Source organism: Notothenia rossii (assembly GCF_949606895.1).
Source record: "Notothenia rossii genome assembly, chromosome: 8".
Taxonomy (NCBI): Eukaryota; Metazoa; Chordata; class Actinopteri; order Perciformes; family Nototheniidae; genus Notothenia; species Notothenia rossii.
The window spans coordinates 41,630,630-41,651,041 of NC_136906.1; the positions used below are offsets into that span (position 1 = coordinate 41,630,630).

The 20,412-nt window shown below is 41.3% G+C and overlaps 1 protein-coding gene and 1 long non-coding RNA gene across 4 annotated transcripts in view; one reads left to right on the forward strand and one right to left on the reverse strand.

Annotated features, from left to right (window-relative positions):
* The window catches only part of LOC307017377 (junction plakoglobin-like), a 708,820-nt gene that overhangs the window by 112,177 nt on the left and 576,231 nt on the right, over nucleotides 1-20,412 (forward strand). The window lies entirely within an intron of this gene.
* LOC307017393 overlaps nucleotides 1-20,412 on the reverse strand; it is a 37,495-nt gene that overhangs the window by 1,899 nt on the left and 15,184 nt on the right. The window lies entirely within an intron of this gene.

Genomic DNA, 20,412 nt, shown 5'->3' on the forward strand with positions numbered 1-20,412 from the left:
CAGGGATGACAAGCAGCAAAGGGCCAGAGTGGGTCACCTGCCCTACCAGATGGTAGACAACAGCAGTACTTATTTACAATGACTCCTTTGGGGGTCTGGCTTAGGCTAATGACTGCTCCAGGGCAGAGCAGCAGAGTGGGCTGACTGTGGAGGGTGGAAACACCTACAGTCTGAACTATCATGAGCAAATATTTCCAAATCAAAAATAGTCTGTATCATTTTCCATTTGAAAGGTGTCAGATGGGTAAACTGGGCATAACACCAGCAGCTGTGACAGAGCGGCACATTTCTCAGAGAGGACAGGAGCAGACGCTGCTGGATATTTAACGGCTGACATGAAAATCAATGTAGTGGTTGTAGAGACGCCACTCCTAAATCTACACTGTCACACATCTCTGTGTGTGTCTGTCTTTTATCTTACACTTGTCATTGCTCTCTTTCTATAAATTGACCTTGATTTGGTTCTGCTTCTATTTTAACTGAAAAGTGCAGGAAGTGAATATGCACTAAAGTCTGTGTGTGTGTGTTTGTGTGTGTGTGTGTGTGTGTGTGTGTGTGTGTTTGTGTGTGTGTGTGTGTGTGTGTGTGTGTGTGTGTGTGTGTGTGTGTGTGTGTGTGTGTGTGTGTGTGTGTGTGTGTGTGTGTGTGTGTGTGTGTGTGAGATGAGAAGCAACAAGTGTATAATTTTATATCAAATGATATTTTTATTAATTATTCATGGTTGCTATTTTTTACTGAATTAACCATACAGTATATTCATATTTTTTAATTACCAGCTGCTTGTTTGTCGGTGATAACATGCTTTTAAGCTCCATTAAAACTGATAATATTCAACTGGAATTTCTTCGTTTGTCTGGGATGTTGAAGAACAGTTGGACGGGCACCAGTTTCTTACAGACACCTTCTGTTAGACTCTGTTAAACTGTTCATTCTTTTTTTTTTCTTAACGAAACTGTGTTTCAGGGCTTCTTAACATTTAAAAACCTATTAACTTCTCCAACCCACCCCATGAATTGCTTATGCTTAATACATTCTATTTCATACCACCATTAATCATATCTTAGTTATCAGTGTAAACGATGGAACAGGTCACCACTTTATTTGAAGGGGCACAATGCTTAGTTAATCATACAACACTTTGGATTGCTGTGACTGGTCAGTTTTTTGGCCTGACCCTTTAATTGCAGATCTATATGAAGAAGACATGAACATCATTAATAACTCAGAAGTCATGATGATTGAGGTACCTTAGTTGATGCATTAATTAAGGTATTGTTCCTGCATTAAGTCATGCATGAGATACCATTAATACCTGTACATTACTGATAGTTCATGAGTACTACATGAATGAATTCATGCTTTTTCATGCATTAAGTCATGCATGAATTCATGATGATTCATGTACCCTTACCATAAAGTGTTACCAACGTTTCTGAAGGTGTGTTCTGAAGGTCTCTGTGAGCTAATGAGACAGAGGTCCATGTGAGATACCTGCAGCTGATGTTGGACTGTGCTTTGGAGGTAACTGAGTACCAGCTGAAGGAGTGTAAAATGAAACTGTTACCCCAAAGTGAAACATTATAATTCATTTTAGTGTGTGTGTGTGTGTGTGTGTGTGTGTGTGTGTGTGTGTGTGTGTGTGTGTGTGTGTGTTTGTGTGTGTGTGTGTGTGTGTGTGTTTGTTCTGTTTATGTCTCAAATGAAACTATTATTCTAAAAGACATATCGACAGTGTTAACAGTCGATCACATATGTGTGTGTTTAAAATAATGTGTGTGTCTGTTTCTGTGGTAGTGTTTTTTTCTCATGGCAAAACACTGTGATCACTAGTGGGGTCACTATTTAAGTCTGTGCATGCATAGGGTATGAATAGTATTTCTGTTGCAATGTGATTCACAAAAGGGCAGTGACTGATCACTTTGCATCATTATTCTCATTTGAGTATAGATTGAAATGATTATAGTTGATATTAAAGAGGATCTGTCACAGACAAATATGTTCTATTAAGTCTGTTTAAAACTTCTAGCTATCCTGCAGCTCTTCAATAAATATTGGAACACTTCACAAGTAGCATTGAATGGCCCTTTACCAGTTCCAACCCCCACCCCCCACCTCACCTCCTGCAGCCTGGCCTGTTTTAGAATTCAACCTTCATTGATCTCAATCATCTGTAAAGTGTGTGACTCCATCTTAGAAACACATGGCAAAGTTCTCGATATAGCTTCGCTGGTAGTTTATCCAGGACCACATTTTGCGATGTTAATGCACAGAAACACTTTCTTTAAGGCAGTTGTGAAGTTGATCTGTTCTATGCACTGCTGAAAAGGCTGCAAAGTGCGTATTCTGAAAAGTTGTATTCTGTTGGTTAGAAAACAAGATCTCTGCGATAGAGAGGCGAAGTCCCTCCCCTTCCGGGAGCCTCCATGGGACCCCGGAAGCGGAACATTATACATTGAAAGTTATCTTTTGATCCCATTTGAATTGTGCCACGAATGACACATATGATGTTTGTCAATCTTAAACAATCATTTCCATGTAAAAAAAGTCACAGTTTTGTCGTAAAACTGTTGAAATATAAGACTATGAAAAATACGCAACTTGAAAGACTACAAATCCCTAATGCATTCTGGGTCGCGTAAGTGATGTCATAGGCGATAATGCTCCAAGACTGGTCGCGACTCGCAAAGCAAAGAAGAAGATCTCGCAATTAAAGCAAAGAAGAAGAAGAAGACTGATTTACTCCCTCCAATAAATATAAGAGATTGCTCCAATAAATTCACTTTTACAAGATGCCTGTGTGTGTTGTACCAGGTTGTAATCACAAAAGTGATCATAACACTTGCTCGTTCTATCGCTTCACGTCTGATGAAAGGACCAGGACTCGTTGGACCAAACATATCAGGTAATATACATGTTTTGCATGGAACATAGTCAAGTTAGCTACCTAGCTAGTAACGAGCATGTTAGTTAGCATTACATTACATTACTTAGCCTTGTCATTTGTATTAGCCTTAACATGAAGTAAACCAAAATGTTAAACAGTAAGAGTAGTCATGATGGTAAGTATTTTGTGAAACATTTGAAGAGTAGCCTATCGCCCCCTCCACCAGGTGCTAAGGGGGCGGGAGGTAGGCTAACGCCACATTAGCATCAGCGATCTTTTCTACTTAATGCTATCTGCACAAATGGTTAACATTGAACATTAAAAGATCAGGCAGTTCAGGGAGAGTCGAAGGAAGGAAGGCAGGCAGCTTTACATGACATTCTTCTGGACGTGTTTCATTGGGATGATAGTGAGAGTAAGTCAATATGTTTGTTGGAAAGACAGTAGTTGAGTGATTACTGAGAGAAAATTATTAAAAGAGATAATTATTCAGTGTTGTTACTTTAAAGTGTTGTTACTGACCTTTTTCTCTTTTATTTTCTTTACCTCACCTGTAACTGCTGAGACCCTGAGGAACATGCACACTGGACTGACCTGCTCTGGCAACCTGATTTCCACTGTACGTAATAGTATTTGGTTATGGTATATTATTTATATACATCAAAGCCACAATGCACCCCCCAGAGAAACAAATGTATTGAGTGTGATATTTTGCATTGGTCATGTGAAATTATCTTTACATACTAGAAAACTGTAGGAGCGGCAACTTGTTTTGAAATTGAAATTGTAATATCCGATAATAAAGTTGATCTGTTTTCTTTATTCTTCTCTCTTCCCAGCTCCATCCATCACCATTCTCTGTTCCTGCAGGTCCTGCTTGCTAATCAATGCTCATATTTTTTTACACAATTACAAATAAAGTCAATGTATTGTATGACATGAAGTTGTGCTTCATTCTGAGTCAATCATAAATTCATTCTGCCTTCAACTTCAAAATTATTGTGGACTGCACCGACATCCATGTAGCTGCCCCCCAGTAAGATAAACCAAGCAAAGTTGTCACTCAACATACAGCTGTGCTCTTAAGTTTACATGAAGAATTTGTGAAATATTGGTAATAACAGGTTTAAATTATTATTAATAATTAATTATATAATTGTCTCATTGTAGACGAGCAGACAGGGAGCCAGATGAGAAAAGCAGAATATGCAGCTGCCATTTTCCACATGGAAAAGAGAAAGGGCCAAGTGTATTTGAGTGGACAAAAGAGAAATCCCAAATACGAAAAATAAAATTATACAATTTACAGATATGTATACAAATATATATATATCCTATATACACCATGTATAATGATGGTGTATGATGTAGAAGGAAGTGTGGTAGATAACAAGTAAATATAGAGTTACATACAGATCCATGTTACAGCAAAAGATGGAATAACTAAGAAGCACGCAGTATAATAATAATTACATGCAACAATGAAATAACTGCTCAGCATCTGCTGTGTCCTGTTTTCCTCCCCTCTGCATAACACCCCATCACACATACGAAACACAACGCAGACTCCGAGGGTGTTAAGAGTATGTTTATTTAAATGTCCTCCTCTCTACTGGCCAACACAGGGCCAGTAGAGAGGTGCTTGGTGTAGAATTGTTCCAGGAGGAGGATATTTCCATGCCATGCAGGGTCTTTGGGGATGGGGATGATGATCGCCTCCTTCGTGGTCCACAGTAGCAGAGACTCCGGTCTGTGATGTGCAGCTGTTATATAATATACAATACATTTTTGGAAAACATTTGATCAACAAAAAAGGATTTGGTTAGGATCTAGAGCAGCGATACTCAACCCGCAGCTCGCGAGCCGCATGCGGCTCTTTTAAGACTAACTGCGGCTCTTTTAAGTCCCACTTAAAAAATAAAAAATAAAAAATAAATCTTTGAAAAACGAAAAACAAAGTCAGAAGAATTCATCAACATTTCATTATCACTCACAAGTCACACATCAGTCGTCGCCCCTCCCCCTCTGAATAGCCAATCAAATATTATGTCAGGTTTCGCGCTCTGATTGTTTCGCGCGAGATAATTGCTACGTCACACTGGGAAAACTATACAGCACTATGCAAAAATGGCTACGACTAAACGGAAATATGAAGAGGAATATCGAACATTTAAAGAGGACTGGGAACTGGAGTTTTTCTTCGTCTCCACCGGTTCGGGAAAATGCACCTGCCTGCTTTGTGACAACATCATTTCACAATTTAAAAGGTCCAATTTGCAGCGCCATCACGACACAAAACACCCGAAGTTTAGTACCGACTTTCCGAAAGGTGGAGAGCTGAGGGCGGAAAAGCTGGCTAGATTCAAACAGAACCGAACTGCTCAAAAAAACTTTTTCCACACTAATACGAGTGAAAGAGCGACAGAGGCATCCTACAAAATCACACATGAACTGATGAAAAAGATGAAGCCATATACTGATGGAGAAATGGTGAAGGACTGCATACTGCTGGCTTGTTCAACGTTGTTTCCTGAGAAAGAAGACCTGGAACGAGAGGCCAAAAAAATGCAACTGTCGGATTCTACTGTAGCTAGGAGGGCATCAGACATTTCAGAGAACATTGCACATACTCTTAAGGACAAACTGTCATCCGCTGAGTTTGTCAGCCTTGCAATGGACGAAAGCTTGGATGTCAATGACAGGCCACAATTACTAATCTTTATCCGGGCGGTCAACAGTAAGCTTGACATTACAGAGGAACTGCTTGACATGGTTTCACTGAAAAATGGAACAACGGGCATTGAAATAAAAAACGTTGTGCTGGAAACATTACAGAAGTTTAACATTGGCCCAGAAAAAATCACAGCATTCACGACAGATGGCGCACCGGCGATGCTTGGTAAGAGGAACGGAGCCGTGGCCTTGCTGAAAGAGACGCTTAAAAACGGCGGGGTTGCTGCTGAGGGTATTTTCTCATACCATTGTATTGTGCATCAACAAGCCTTGTTTGCTAAGTTCAAATGTCTGAATGAAGTGATGGCAAATGTAATCGAAGTGGTTAATTATATCAGGGCCCGTGCAAGAAACCACTTACATTTTAAACTGCTGTGTGAGGAGTTTGACACTCACTATGGAGATTTGGTGTTACACACCGAGATCAGATGGTTGTCTAAAGGACGTATGCTTGCACATTTAATGGACTTGATTGAACCCCTGAAAGCCTTCATTGTCGGCCAAGGGGAGACTTCCCGATTTTCCTTTTTGGATGATAAAGAGTGGGTGCTGTCTGTTGCGTTCCTGTGTGACATTACGCAGCACTTGAACTAACTTAATCTCAAGATGCAGGGAAGAAACAAGACCGTGTATGAGCTCTACACGGCTGTCAAAGTATTTTCTGACAAACTGGATGTACTCGACCAAAGTGTCCGTGGTTCTGATTACCGTTTCTTCCCCACCGTGCAGAAAGTGATGGCGAGGCATGCAGACGCTCTCCTGACCTGTCAATCTCAATTCTGTGAGGTGCTAACTGAGCTCAAGCAAAACTACACATCCAGATTCCACGACTTCAAGGACCATAGCAATATTTTTCTACTTGTGAAAAACCCATTCCTGATTGAAGTCAATGAAATGAAGCAAATAAGCGACCAGCTCGGACTTGTGCAGCTTCAAATGGAGTTCGTGGAGTTAAAGAGCTCAGATGAACTTCAGCGTCAATTTCGGATTACAGATGTCGTGGACTTTTGGAAACTGGTGGGGCATCTACCAAATATCTCCAGACTGGCAAGACGCATCATCTCAATGTTTCCGTCCACATACCGGTGTGAAGCAGCATTCTCTGCGCTCACAAAAATAAAATGTCGCAACCGAAACAGATTGAGTCTGCAGCACACAACAGAGGCCCTCCGGATCGCCGTTTCCAGCGCAGAGCCCGACTTCAAATCACTTGTGCGGCAGAAGGAGTGTCAGAAATCACATTGAGTGTGAAGTAAGGTCAACATTACTCTTCTGACAACCCCTGCTGTGTATAATCTGCTGTTATATGGACTGTGATTATCAGTAAACATGCTGTCTGTTATCTGTTGTTTTGTGGTTGCAGTGAAAATAAGAAATCACAGTTATTGCACTGTACATTATGCTTTTCATTCTTAAGTAACATATTACTATTATCCATATTCTCAAATGCATAAAGGTTTCAGGGAGGAAAGGAGCGTTTTTGGATTGTGGCTCTTGCAAAAATATTTTTTCGTCAATGTGGCTCCTGATTAGGACAAGGTGGAGTACCACTGATCTAGAGTTAGTGTGTAGTTTATTAATCAATGCTCTCTATATTAGGAAAACACATACCAGTGTACCAGAGGGAGTCACACACAGCTGTGCCTAGATAACCAAACAAATTGACAAGATAACCAAAATCCTTGAATCTACACACAGCAAATAAACTCAAATGACACAACGAGATGTAAAAAGGAGATCACACATATAGTCGATATAAAACTGGCCGCTTCAATCTGAAGAGCAACTAAAACAAAACACGGGAGTGTATCTTGTTCTTGTGAACACTAATGTTATCCACAGCATACACAGAGACCACGAAGTTCTTAAGGAGAAAACTAGTTGCTAAAACAAAACACGTTAGTGTACCTTGTTAGCTAATGTTAGCTAGCTGACATTAACGTTAAACATTGCACTCATATTACTCACTGAAACCTTGTAAAGCCGGTCCCGCATGCTGGCTCTTACAGAACCGACTAACTCCCCTTTCGTGTATGTACAGCTCTCAACATGCCCAGACTTGTAGTGATTTTCACCTCGTTTTATACTTTTTCGCCTCATTCTGAAAGAAACAGGTGAAATTTGCTAACGTGACGGCCATCTTTGTGATGGTGACGCGTATTGTGCGAGACCAGAGACCTGTAGTTCACTGAGCGGTTTCACACAAAAAAATGTGTAACTTCACAGTTTTACGACCCATTTTTTTTTTTTTGACAAAATGTTCTTTTAATTTGACAAACATCATATGTGTCATTCATGGCACAATTCAAACGGGATTGAAAGATTACTTTTCTCTCTCCATTGACTTCAATGTATAATTTTCCGCTTCCGGGGTCCCATGGGTCGGAAGTAAATGGGCGGGACTTCGCTTCTCTATTACCTCAGGATACATTTTAACTGACCCACGCTTTACTAATTCTTTATTTTGAGTAAAATATTCTGCCCAGAGAGTACTGTTGAATCTCAATATTTCAAAAAATTTGAAATGACATTAAGATTATATCTGATATCCCCTCACATTAACAGAGCTGAGTGTCTGTGCAGACCAAAGACCAGATCCCTCCTCAGATTGTCGGCTGGGCTGAATCGGGTATAAATCACCTTTCTGTCTGCATCCCTCTGCCCCCTCACTCTCTCCAGCTCTGCATTTTTACATGTCTTTGTAGCCGTGATGCATTGAATCGTACAAATGTGGATGTGTTAGCAGCTGATTGCACACACAGAGTAATGGAAAGAGTGCTTTCACCCCGGCCTGATCATGATGTCCGATTGTCTTTTTCAGGACAGTAACAAATCAGTTACTGCAACCGGACCAGTGAACAGTATTTGATAACCTCAATTCACTTTCACTAGAAGAAGAGAAGATGAACATGTATTTATCCACCGAGGGGAAATTCAGTTTTCACTCTGGTTTACTGTATATATGTATAATACTCAGTTATACATACAGTATACGGGTAGGTGCAGACATGCACATGCATTTTAATAGACACTATAGAGAATACAGGTAGAATACACATGCACTTTTATCTGGAGAGGTGTCAGAGCGAAGAGGCTGCCTGTCTCACTGGTGCCAGGGAGCAGTTAGGAGTTCAGTGCCTTGCTCAAGGGCATCTTGAATACTCGGCTTCTTCCCATGATGCTTATATGCTTATGTCGAAGCAATTTACGGCACTTATCTGTGATTACAATTTAAATAACGTTTTCTTTGGTTTCATTGGTTATATAATAAAATACTTAAATTGGTCCTTATTAAAATAAATACTTTCTGTCTTGTTTTGGTAAAGAATATCTAAAATATGGAGCTAATTTCCTAATTTATGAAAAAAGAAAAGCTGGTTAAACTCTTAGCTTAAATAAAGTCATTGTAATTCAACTATGAATAATGAAATATATATCAAGGTGTACTATATTTATTCAGCTTTGGAACTCGGATCCTTAACTTCAGTATAACTACTCATTAGCACAATTTGTCAATGTTGTAGAATTCACACTAAACATATTTTATCAATGTATCTCTAAAGATGTGTTATCAGGATAAAGTGATCTCAATAAGCTTTCCTAAATAATTTAATGTTATATATTATTTTTAAATGATTATTTTGTCTTTCTTTCTTTTTCTTTGTCGATATTGCCCTCAGCTAGATATTACATTATATTTGGATGTTGTTGTTGAAACAGTTGTTAAATAAGGTTTTTTTAAAACTTCGACACTTTTTCAACAGCGCCATAAATGGAGTTGTGCTCACCCGAGCGGCTGGTAGCAACGATGCTGGGTGTATGGTTTAGTTCTGCATCAGTGATCCCTCTCCTGCTGGGTTTGGATCCAGCTCAGCACTCAGGGAACACTGAACCTTCTTCTTCTCTGCTTCCTGTTTTACTCCTGTCACTGACTTCCTCCTGGCTCCTTATAAATGTTGGCAATCCAGGAAAGTGAAGATGGTCAACAGCGTGATGAGGTGGACTGACATTTAACGGAAATGTCACGCCGTTATTCTGATATCAAGTGGAAAATATTTGTGATTCAGTGTCACTGAATCTGAGGGTAAAGCAGCAGAGCTCCTCTCTGACTTTAAAGCGCTCTGATTGGGTGAGATGAGTCACACACATGTTTTCTAATGAGCTGACAGGGCACATCAGTGTCCGGGTTTCTGATTTTGTGTGTGTGTGTGTGTGTGTGTGTGTGTGTGTGTGTGTGTGTGTGTGACTGATTGCACATTAGGGCCCAGCAGAGTATGGAGGCCAGTTGAAACAGGGCGACATCAGATCACACACACTCTTCTCTCAGCCATTTACATTTGACTACACAAGTGAAATAACTCTCCCTCACCATGTCCAGTTTTAATCAGAATAATGACATCATGGTCGACTGGTTGACTGCATTGCTGGCCCCCAACACTCCTACTATATCCCTCCTTTATATAGAAGAGAATCGGAGGATGAAACCCTCTTGAATGGTCACACATGCAGAGCACACAGCACACACAGTGACATTTGGCCTCTGCTTTTAACCCATCCTAGTACTAGGAGCAGTGGGCAGCTATTGTACAGCGCCCGGGGAGCAATGGGAAACGGGGGGAAGGGGGTTGTCCGGTGCCTTGCTCAAGGGCACCACGGCAGGGCAGGAGGTGAACTGGGACCTCTCCAAGTAGCAGTCCACACTCCATATGTAGGTCTGGTCGAGGACTTGAACCGGCGACCCTACGGCTCACAGTCTAAGCCCCTACTGACTGAGCCACTGCCATGGAGCTATTAGAAGTATATATGTATGTATGGAACATGTAACAGGCCTTCAAAACAAGCATTCTCTTATTGCAGCTGTGTGTTATAGAAAGAGCAGCAGTTTAAGATGGCTTGGATCAGTGTGCCAGGTTCCCTAACCCTAACTCCCTTAACTTGGATGTGTGTGTGTTCATAATGGGCATTATGACTGACAGATGAAGGTAGTATGTGCGGATGTGTGCAGTTTAAGGGGATCAGTGATTTGCATCTGCATTAGAAAGAAGAATTACTTGCTTCCCTTTATTATAATTCAACAAACTTTCTATCGGTCCTTTACATTTTATTTGGAAGAAATAAAACATTTAAACTGTTAATAGAAACCTAAAGTAGAAAAAGTATCCGGCTAGCAATAACGATGGCAGATAGTGGCTCTGCCTGTTTTCTAATGATATACCTCTGGTTCCCCATCTCTCCTCACCCTCCTGGATCTGACTGCAGCATTCGACACTGTCGGCCATAACTTCAGCGCCTCCAATACACCATCGGACTCTCTGACTCCGCCCTGAGCTGGTTCCAGTCCTACCTGTCTGGAAGAACAGAGTATGTCTCCTTGGGAGGTGCGAGGTCCCAGACACTCCCTGTCACCCGTGGTGTCCCTCAAGGGTCGGTCCTTGGGCCCACTCTGTTCACCCTGTACACTCTGCCCCTTGGCTGTGTCATCAGCCAGCATGGAATATCATTCCATTGCTACGCTGATGACACGCAGCTATATATAAAGACAGACCCTATCCCTAATGCATCCTCACTGTCACCATCATCATCACCGTTCCCATCAACATCCTGCATTGAGGAGATAAAGGCTTGGATGCGAGAAAACTTCCTGCAGCTAAATAGCTCCAAAACAGAGGCTATTTTAGTTGGCACACCAAACCAGGTCCAGTCATCCCCCGTAACCCACATCACCTTTTCTGGCCAAAACATATCCCTCTCCACAGCAGTTACCAACCTGAGTGTAAGATTTGACCGACCTCTGACCTTTGACACTCACATCAAACACCTGTGCAAAACCTCCAACTACCACCTCAGGAACATTGCAAAACTACTGTCAGATGCTGAACAACTGGTCCATGCCTTCGTTTCCTCAAGGCTTGACTATTGTAACGCTCTCTTCATCGGGACTCCTAGCGGGAGTCTTCAGAAGCTCCAATACGTATAGAAGGGTGCCGCTAGGATCCTGATTAAATGAGAAAGTACAACCACATCACATCCGTCCTTTATTCCCTCCACTGGCTTCCTGTCTCCTTCAGGGTCGAATACAAGTGCATCCACGGGAACGCTCCTCCATACCTCAAATAACTACTCCAGTGTTTCTCCTACCATTGTCTTGTCGGGGCGCTACGCCCTGCTAACGGAGCCCCGCCTGAAATTCAAGGTGTTTTTTTTATTTAAAAAAAAATATATATATAGCACCAAATTGCAACTGAAGTAATCTATCTCCGCTCCGCAACCCCCCCCACCCCCCCCCCCCCCCCACACACACACACACACACACACACACACACACACACACACACACACACACACACACACTCACAATCAGAGACAAGAGCGGAGGAAAGGAGGAGAACAACAAAGTGTAAAAAAGTCAAACAAATCTGCATTATTGCCCCGAGCTCTGCTGTCTGCCCGTTTGTGTCCCCCCCCCCCCCAAGTTTCAAATTAGTTTATTATTATTTTTTAAACGTAAGCCGTTATCGTCACGGGAGAAGGACACACACAGCCTGCCCAGGTGGACGCGCGCGAACGCGACAACGAACGTAGCATGCGCATTCTAAAAATAGCTCACAGATGGTGAGCAGGTACCGCGGTTTTGAACTACAGTATTGAATTTGACAGAAAACAACAATGAAACGCCAGCAGAAGAATAGTGTAATGAGTTGGGTGAAAAAAAAGACAGGAGATGTGAGTTGCTTTATTCAGTAAGTTAGCTCAGGATAATTGGATGTTCTGTCTACACCTGTTGATGTGAGGCTAATGCAGGATTGTCTAGCTTGATGCTACCGGCATTTAGCGGCAGTGACTCAACAAATTGCCTCTTAAAGTGTATCGTCAGCAATGTATGACAAGCAGACTGCTTGTTTAATGTTAGACTCACACCAATAGCTCAATAGGATCATAACACGATTGCTTTCATATCAGAGATCAGATGAGGTGGAGCTGCCTCCAGCAATAGAGGATGAGGCAGAGAGAAGCAGCAGCAGCTCAGGGTTGCAGCAGGTATGTTACATGCTGTAGTCAGGTGATTTAAATGTATCAATGAAAGGAAGAAGTGTAGGCTACATGATAAGAAGTGAATACAGTTTGAATAAAAGTAATATAGTACAGTGTAACACTGTACTTTATTACTCTTTAATGTACAAATACTTTGTTACTGTACGATATCAATAACAATTAAAACTGCGGTCGCACATGTGCGCGCAGTGATGAGCGGGCCCTCGCGTCCGTGCGCCTCTCGGGGAGGGCGGCCGGTCGTCCCGTCGTCAAGCAGACGCTGGCGAGTCCTGGGAAATGAGCCGTTTCTCATTTCTATAATTTTCGCGTCCCAGACTCCCAGGTCATCCTGCAGCAATCCGGAAAGGGATGTCGGCGCGCCGTCTCGAAGGAAAATAAATTTCTCTAAAGGCTCGTCGAGGATCGATTTTCGAGGAGGCTGTCTGGAGGAGACGTAACCGAGGATACACTGATTTAGAGGAGAGAGGAGTCTCTCTGGAGGAACTATAACCGAGGGTACACTGATGTATTATCCGGAGTCGATTTCAGCCAACAGTGTTGTTTCCGTTGTGATTATAAGTTATTTAAGATGATCAAATGTGCATCAGACTTTCTGCCCTTTACCGTTTGTTTACTCACTAATCACATCTCCTCTGGATGTTAGGCTATCTATCATACAACTGCTTTCATTGTGAGGCGATGTTTACAGTGAGAACAGCTGCTGAGGTCAGTGCATAAAGTAGAACAGTATGTATAATATATGTAGCAGGCCTACATTTCACACTTTATTTGTAGGATTTAGGAGATATTTACAAATAGATAGTAGGGTTAGGGTTAGGAAGTGTATAGGTGTCTGTTGTAATGAATATGCCGCCAGCAAAGGGCGTTGTTGGACTAACAGTAGGTGAGTGTGTGTGTGTGTCTGTTTGTGTGTGAGAGTTGATGTGCCAGGCAGACAGGCAGGTCTCAGTAGCTTATCTGACATATAATTGGTCAAAAATGGTACATTCTCCGTTAGCCTACGAGCTCCCCGTTTGAGCGAAGGACTATTCCTTCTCAATGTAGCATGACATTGGATATGCGCTGAAGTTGGCCTGGATTGGAATTTTTCCGATCATTCCCCTATGAGGAGTTCGCAGAAATGTCCTTAAAATGCATGAGAAACGCACATTTTGCAAAATGGCCCACTTTCTGGCGGGCGGGGCTAATAAAAGCACATTTGAAATATGTCCGCAATCATAATAGCAATGTGCATACAGCGTTTCGTGAATATCGAAAAAACTATATGCGAGTAGTTTGGAGTCATTTGCGACATGTAAATCGTCAAAAATTGTGTATTCGCTGTTAGATTTCGACCTCCACGATTGAACTCTCAAAATATTTATTCGCAATTTAGCATCATATTGGATAGGGGCTGAACTTGTCCCGGATTGGAATTTTTCCGATCATTTCCCCAGGAGGAGTTAGCAAAAATGTGCTTAAAATGCATTAAAACATGCAAATCTTTCAAAATGGCCAACTCTCTGGGGGGCGGGGCTAATGAAAAGCAATTTGAAATATGTGGGCAATCATAATAGCAATGTGTATACAGCGTTTCGTGAATATCGGAAAAACTATATGCGAGTCATTTGGAGTCATTTGCGACATGTAAATGGTCAAAACTGGTGTATTCGCTGTTAGCTTACGACCTTCACGTTTGATTTATCAAAGATGTAATCCGCAATTCTTCATGACATTGGCCAGGGGCTGAACCTGTCCTGCATTGGCATTTTTCCGATCATTCCCCTAGGAGGAGTTTGCAAGAATGTGCTTAAAATGGCTGAAAAACGCACATTTTTCAAAAGGGCCAACTTTCTAGGGGGCGGTGCTAATAGAAAGTAATTTGAAATATGTGTGCAATAATAATAGCAATATGTATACAGCGTTTTGTGAATATCGGAATAACTATATTAGAGTAGTTTGGAGTCATTTGCGACATCTAAATCGTCAAAAATTGTGTATTCGCTGTTAGCTTACGACCTCCACGATTGAGCTATCAAAAATGTTCTTCGCAATTTCGCATCGTATTGGATAGGGGCTGAACTTGTCCTGGATTGGAATGTTTCTGATCATTCCCCTAGAAGCAGTTTGCAAGAATGTGCTTGAAATGCATGAAAAACACACATTCTTCAAAATGGCTAACTTCCTGGGGGGCGGGGCTAATGGAAGCAATTTACAAATATGTCTGCAACTCCATGAGGAATGTCTGTGCCAAAATTTGTGAAGTTCTGAGGAACTATCTGTGACTACCACACAATAGGTCGTGGGCTGTGACGTGTGACCCAAGTTTTGCGTCCGAAGCTCATTTTATGCTATCGGAATAAAAAATATATAGGCCACGCCAACATTATGCATTTGTTGCGACACTTTAAATCTCAGTTCGTAGTCACCCCCAGAGTATGTGTAAAAAAAAAATAAAAAAAAAGTCCATCCGTTCTTGAGTTATAAATTGGTGGTGTTTTTGGCGCCCCCAATAGTCCAAAAATGAAAATCCTCTGGTGTGCCTATTTCCCAAGACAGATTGAACGTATCCACCAAAATCTGTGATGTTTGGATACATTGTTGATGAGCATTTATTTCTAAGCCCCGCCTTTTTGTGAGTACGTTTTGATTAATGGCGGCAATATTTATCGTCTGAACATGCTAATTGTATACGGTAATTTGTCTGACCCTCCACCGATACTGTGTACGAAGTTTGGTGTTGAAAAACTGAAAATTGAAATTGAAGTGAATATTTAACTGTTTTTGAAGATTATGCTAATAGAAAAAGAAATTTTAGGCGGAGCTTAGGGTTCCAAGAGGATTATTTGTAGAACAGGTCCACCCGGATATGTGTGCGAAATTTCAGGTCATTCGGAGTTACGGTGCGACTTTGTAAATGTATTCCGAAATGGGATTTTGATAGGTGGCGCTAGCGAGCAGGTTGAAATATTTTAACCCATTGACTCCAGAACGCAGCACCCTGCCAAGGCAGTAAACCGAGGGGAAACACTGTACTCTCCTCACAAACCTCCACACGCAACCTCCGCTCCACAACCAACCATCTGCTTCGCCCCCCCAGGACCAAACTCTGCACAATGGGGGATCGGGCTTTCTGTGCAGATGCTCCTCACCTTTGGAATTCCCTCCCAGCCCACCTGAGGACTCCCCAGACCACCTGAGGACTCCCAGACCACATGAGGACTCCACAGACCACATGAGGACTCCACAAACCACTGACGCCTTTAAGAAAGGCCTAAAAACCTTTCTTTAAAAAAAAGCCATTGAATAAACTTTTGTTTCTTTTGTTTGCTTCTATTATGCCTCCTGTAGCACTTTGGGATTGCTTTTAGCAATGAAAGGTGCTTTACAAATACAATTTATTATGATTATTATTATTATGCAGAAGGAAGCATGTATCTACTCGAGGTCGAGAGGCTCATGCTGCTGCAGAAGAGGATGTAAACAACAAAGTGAGGATGTAAACAACATCATCTCTGACCCCAACATGTCCTGAACAGCGTATATGAATTGTTGCCATCTAATCAGACATACAGGGTCCCATGGTTTAATAAAGTCAGACTGAAACTCTCCTTTGTTCACCAGTCTATCCTCAAATTGAAGACAGAGCTAAATCCCAGGTCTATTGTACGTTAGAGGGTCTTGAGTCGTTGTGATGTTTTGTTAAATTTCAGTTTCCTTGTGTCTTGTCTATGTGTCCTTGTTTGATGTAAGAAATGGGGTTGCTGTAATGCATGTATGTATTATCGTATTGTAAACATTGGTGGCAATCTTCTCGGGTGCACTGTAAACATAGCTAGCTCAGGAGAGCCTCACGAGAGAGATGAAGCTCTGCACATTGATTGGGAAGACATACAATTATTACTATCATTTTTATTATTATTATATGTAACTACTAGGGCTGTCAAGTTAACGTGTTAATAACGTGTTTATGCAAAAAAAAATGTACGTCACTAATTATTTTCACGCGATTAACGCATGTGTATTTTTTGTCCTCGGCCGCCCCTTAGTTTCAGAGAGCATCGATTTTAAAATACCATCTACAAGCTGACGCTCATGACCACACTTCCACGCTCACCGGCAGGCACCGACTGGCCATCGGGAGGGTGTGTGTATGTGTGGCGCGAGCGAGAGAGAACGCAGACACCTTACGTGTATTGTTGTTGTTAGCATCTGGTGCTAGCTAGCTGCGCTAACGGATATAAGGAGCTGTTTCAATGAGAACAGAGGAGCGACATTTCGCTGACAACTGCGCCGAGCACTTGACTTTATGCAGGTAGCCAGACAGTGGGACATTGTACGAAAAGTCAGCACACTCAGCACACTCAGCACAGGTAGTGCGCGCAACATGATTGCAGCGTCCAGGTAGCTACCGTTCGAGCATATGCCTTGAGTTGCACATAGCTCCAGCGATCCATCACAGTGTCTCTCTACACGCACGCACGCACGCACGCACGCACGCACGCACGCACGCACGCACGCACGCACGCACGCACGCACACACACACACACACACACACACACACACACACACACACACACACACACACACATTGTATGAGAGAGGTTCCAGGTTGAATTGAGGCGGATATTTTTTATGTTCAGAGGTTGTTGTGTTTAATATTCATGAGAATATTTGTCATTGATCAAATGATAATAAAAAACATTTGCATAAAGCATATTTGTCCACACATATGTTGATAAGAGTATTAAAGACTTGAAAAATATCCCTAAGGAACATTTAGAACAGACAAAAAAAGTGCGATTAATCGCGATTAACTATTTTAATCGACTGACAGCCCTAGTAACTACTTATGACAAGGTATTTGGATTATCTTGTATAACTGGGTCATGATTCATGATGAGGGGACGGCTGTGGCTCAGTGGGTGTCTACCAATCAAAAAGTAGTTAGTAGTTCAATCCCTCGCCCCAGTCAACAAGTCCAAGTGTTCTTAGTAACTACAAAGTGTTCCCAAAGGCATGTCTGTGGTATGAAGTGTGTTTGAAGAATCAGCTAAATGACCTGTAATCTGTGTCCGTTGGGAAACACGCTGTTAAAAAGTAGTTCCAGCAAAACATCCACTGATAAATTGCGATGTGAACAACCTCATGATAACCTCATATGTAGTTGTGTATATTTACAGCCTGTTGTAAAAACTAAGAAGCTTATAAACATCAGGTTTAAAACTAAAAGAGCTTTACAAAAAAGTAACACAATGAAAGATGTTTAGAGTTTTATTTTAGTTATTAATTTCCATTTTTTGCCTAAGAGATGCTGATTTGAAACCGTTGTTTCATACAGTTACGGCACTTCCTGTTTCTGCCGGAGAGAGGGGAGGCCGTCCCAAAGCTTGCTGCTGTATTTACTCCCTCTGACAGGAGGGAGCCTCGTTGAGCTGCGAGTGTGGCTACAAACGGAGTTCACTCCGTCACGGAGGGGTAGGGTCGAGGGAGTGGTTTGGGATTGGGCCGTAGTGTAGCAAGGCAGCCAATAACTCCACTCACACCAAAACAATCTGGATTGATAAATAGCACTACAGGTGAAAGAATAAAGGGGTTTCTACAGGAGCTTGTAAAAGCAGCACTCAGAAAGTGTGGAGATGCTGCTATATTAAAAACATTGCAAAGGCTAAGAGTTGTAAACCACACAATTGATCAGTATGAACTATGTCCTAAATAGAAGCTTAAAAGAGGTCAATTTGCTTTATTGATCTGGTTTTGGAGGCAGATGTTACTTTTTACTAAAAATAAAGGAGTGACAGTTCTAATATGTTTAAATAAAAAGTATTTGATTGTGAATGTTTTATTTTTCTTTATTGCTTCTTCTGAACCGAAGCATATGGAAGTTAAGACATTCATCATAAATATAAATTGGGACTGGGAACATTTACAAAGAGACAAATTAGGTTTTTGGTTTTAAATGCTCAGTGTTCATTGTTAGTAAAGAGTATAGGCATTGATTTTCCCACTAACTAAACATTAGAGTGGAACTCAAAATGAGCGACTAAATGCACTGGGTGATAGGATACGTGAAAAAAGTAGGACCCAAATGCAGACTACAAAAAAGGTAAAAGGTCTAGAAACAAAAGCGAGCTTTATTTAAAAGCTGATGAACAAAACATGGCATGAATCGAAACAGTAGCATAAGGAAACAAAAACACAAGAACTAACCGTGACCAACATGGAGGGAGACAGGAAAGACAATGAACCGACAAGGAAAACAGGGGAAGACAAGAAAAAGAATACAAAGAGGGGTAATCACAGGACAAGACACAGCTGGGTAAGGGAGGCGTGAACACAATGAGACAATCAGACACAGGAGGGAAAACACAGGAAGGAAGACAAGAGACAGGGAGAACAGAACAGCAAAATAAAACCCACCATAAGACAGACAAAACCAACATTGTGACACACCATCAGGATCATGACACTGGGCAAGAGTCTGGAAGTCTGAGCAAAGAGAGCTGGGTCTGTGCAACCTTCCTGATTACAAACAAGAAGGTTAATACACCCTCCCTCCGGCTTTATGGTCTTGCTTTCCTTTATTCAAGAAAATATACATATCAAACCTATACACACAACACATTGAGACCAGGGGGACACAGGTATTAAACACAGTACATTTTTGACAAATCAAAAAGGACACAATTTAAAGTAAAATATGTATGGTTTTGATTGTGTTCTTATTTTTAATGTTTAAAAAATTGGTGCCATATCATTTTAATTGTAAGTAAACATTTGGTTTAGGGTCAGGCAATTCTTTCTTTTGAATGTGACATTTTCCCAAAGTAAAATGAGTTGTATAAAAAAATAAAAATATTTGTATAAAATCCATCACATTTAAAGCTTATAAAATATCCAAATCCTGAAGTTGTATCGTTCATCCAGTTTTTCTTAAAAGAGTCCAAGCAGTGATAGTCATGGTGTCCTCCTGCTGTCTCTCCTAAAGACACACTGTTTACTGCTCAAAGGCACTTCAGAAACCCCTCACTGCTGACCCACTGAAAACGTTCCAAAAACGATTCACATTAACAGTGCCATACCTCTGCTTGTTGCCATGGTGAACATCAGAAGGTCTAAGCCCCAGGTTTGTGTGTGTATGAGTTTGTGTGTGTGTGAGCAGGTAAAATAGCTAAATGTTCAGCCATAATCCTCTCTAAACTCACTCGCCCTCTGCTAGCTTCAACCATGCTGTGAGTGTGTGTGTTTGTGTGTCTGAAGCTTTATGTTCATGCCCCATTTTGTGTATGTGTATGTTGAATTTTCTGTGTGTCAGAGGAGCACTGTGGGCAGCAGAGATATACCAACCCTGTCTCCTAAAAAATATGTTCCCACAGAACTAAACTGCATTCTCAATTACGTTTAGCTAGAAACGTATTTTCTCCCACGTTACGTTCGTTATGAACGTATCTCAAATACGCTTATTTTCTACATATCTTTGCCATTTATTGTCTTGCTTATAATAATAATAATAGTCATTTATAAATATAATTTTAGAGCACACATTTGAAATCAGTAGGCGAGGCTGTAATTTCGCCAGCTATTACTCTCATGAGCGAGGCAGAAAATAATAGTTTTAACATGCCAAAAAGCTGCTGTGTCGTTTATTGCACCTCAAACATTAAAACAAATCAAGAGTTACGTGTTTTTGTACTTCCTCTAAGGAGAAAGGACAGTAACAGAAGATCTCTGTGACGCCAGATGTGGTGTTGTTAATGCGATA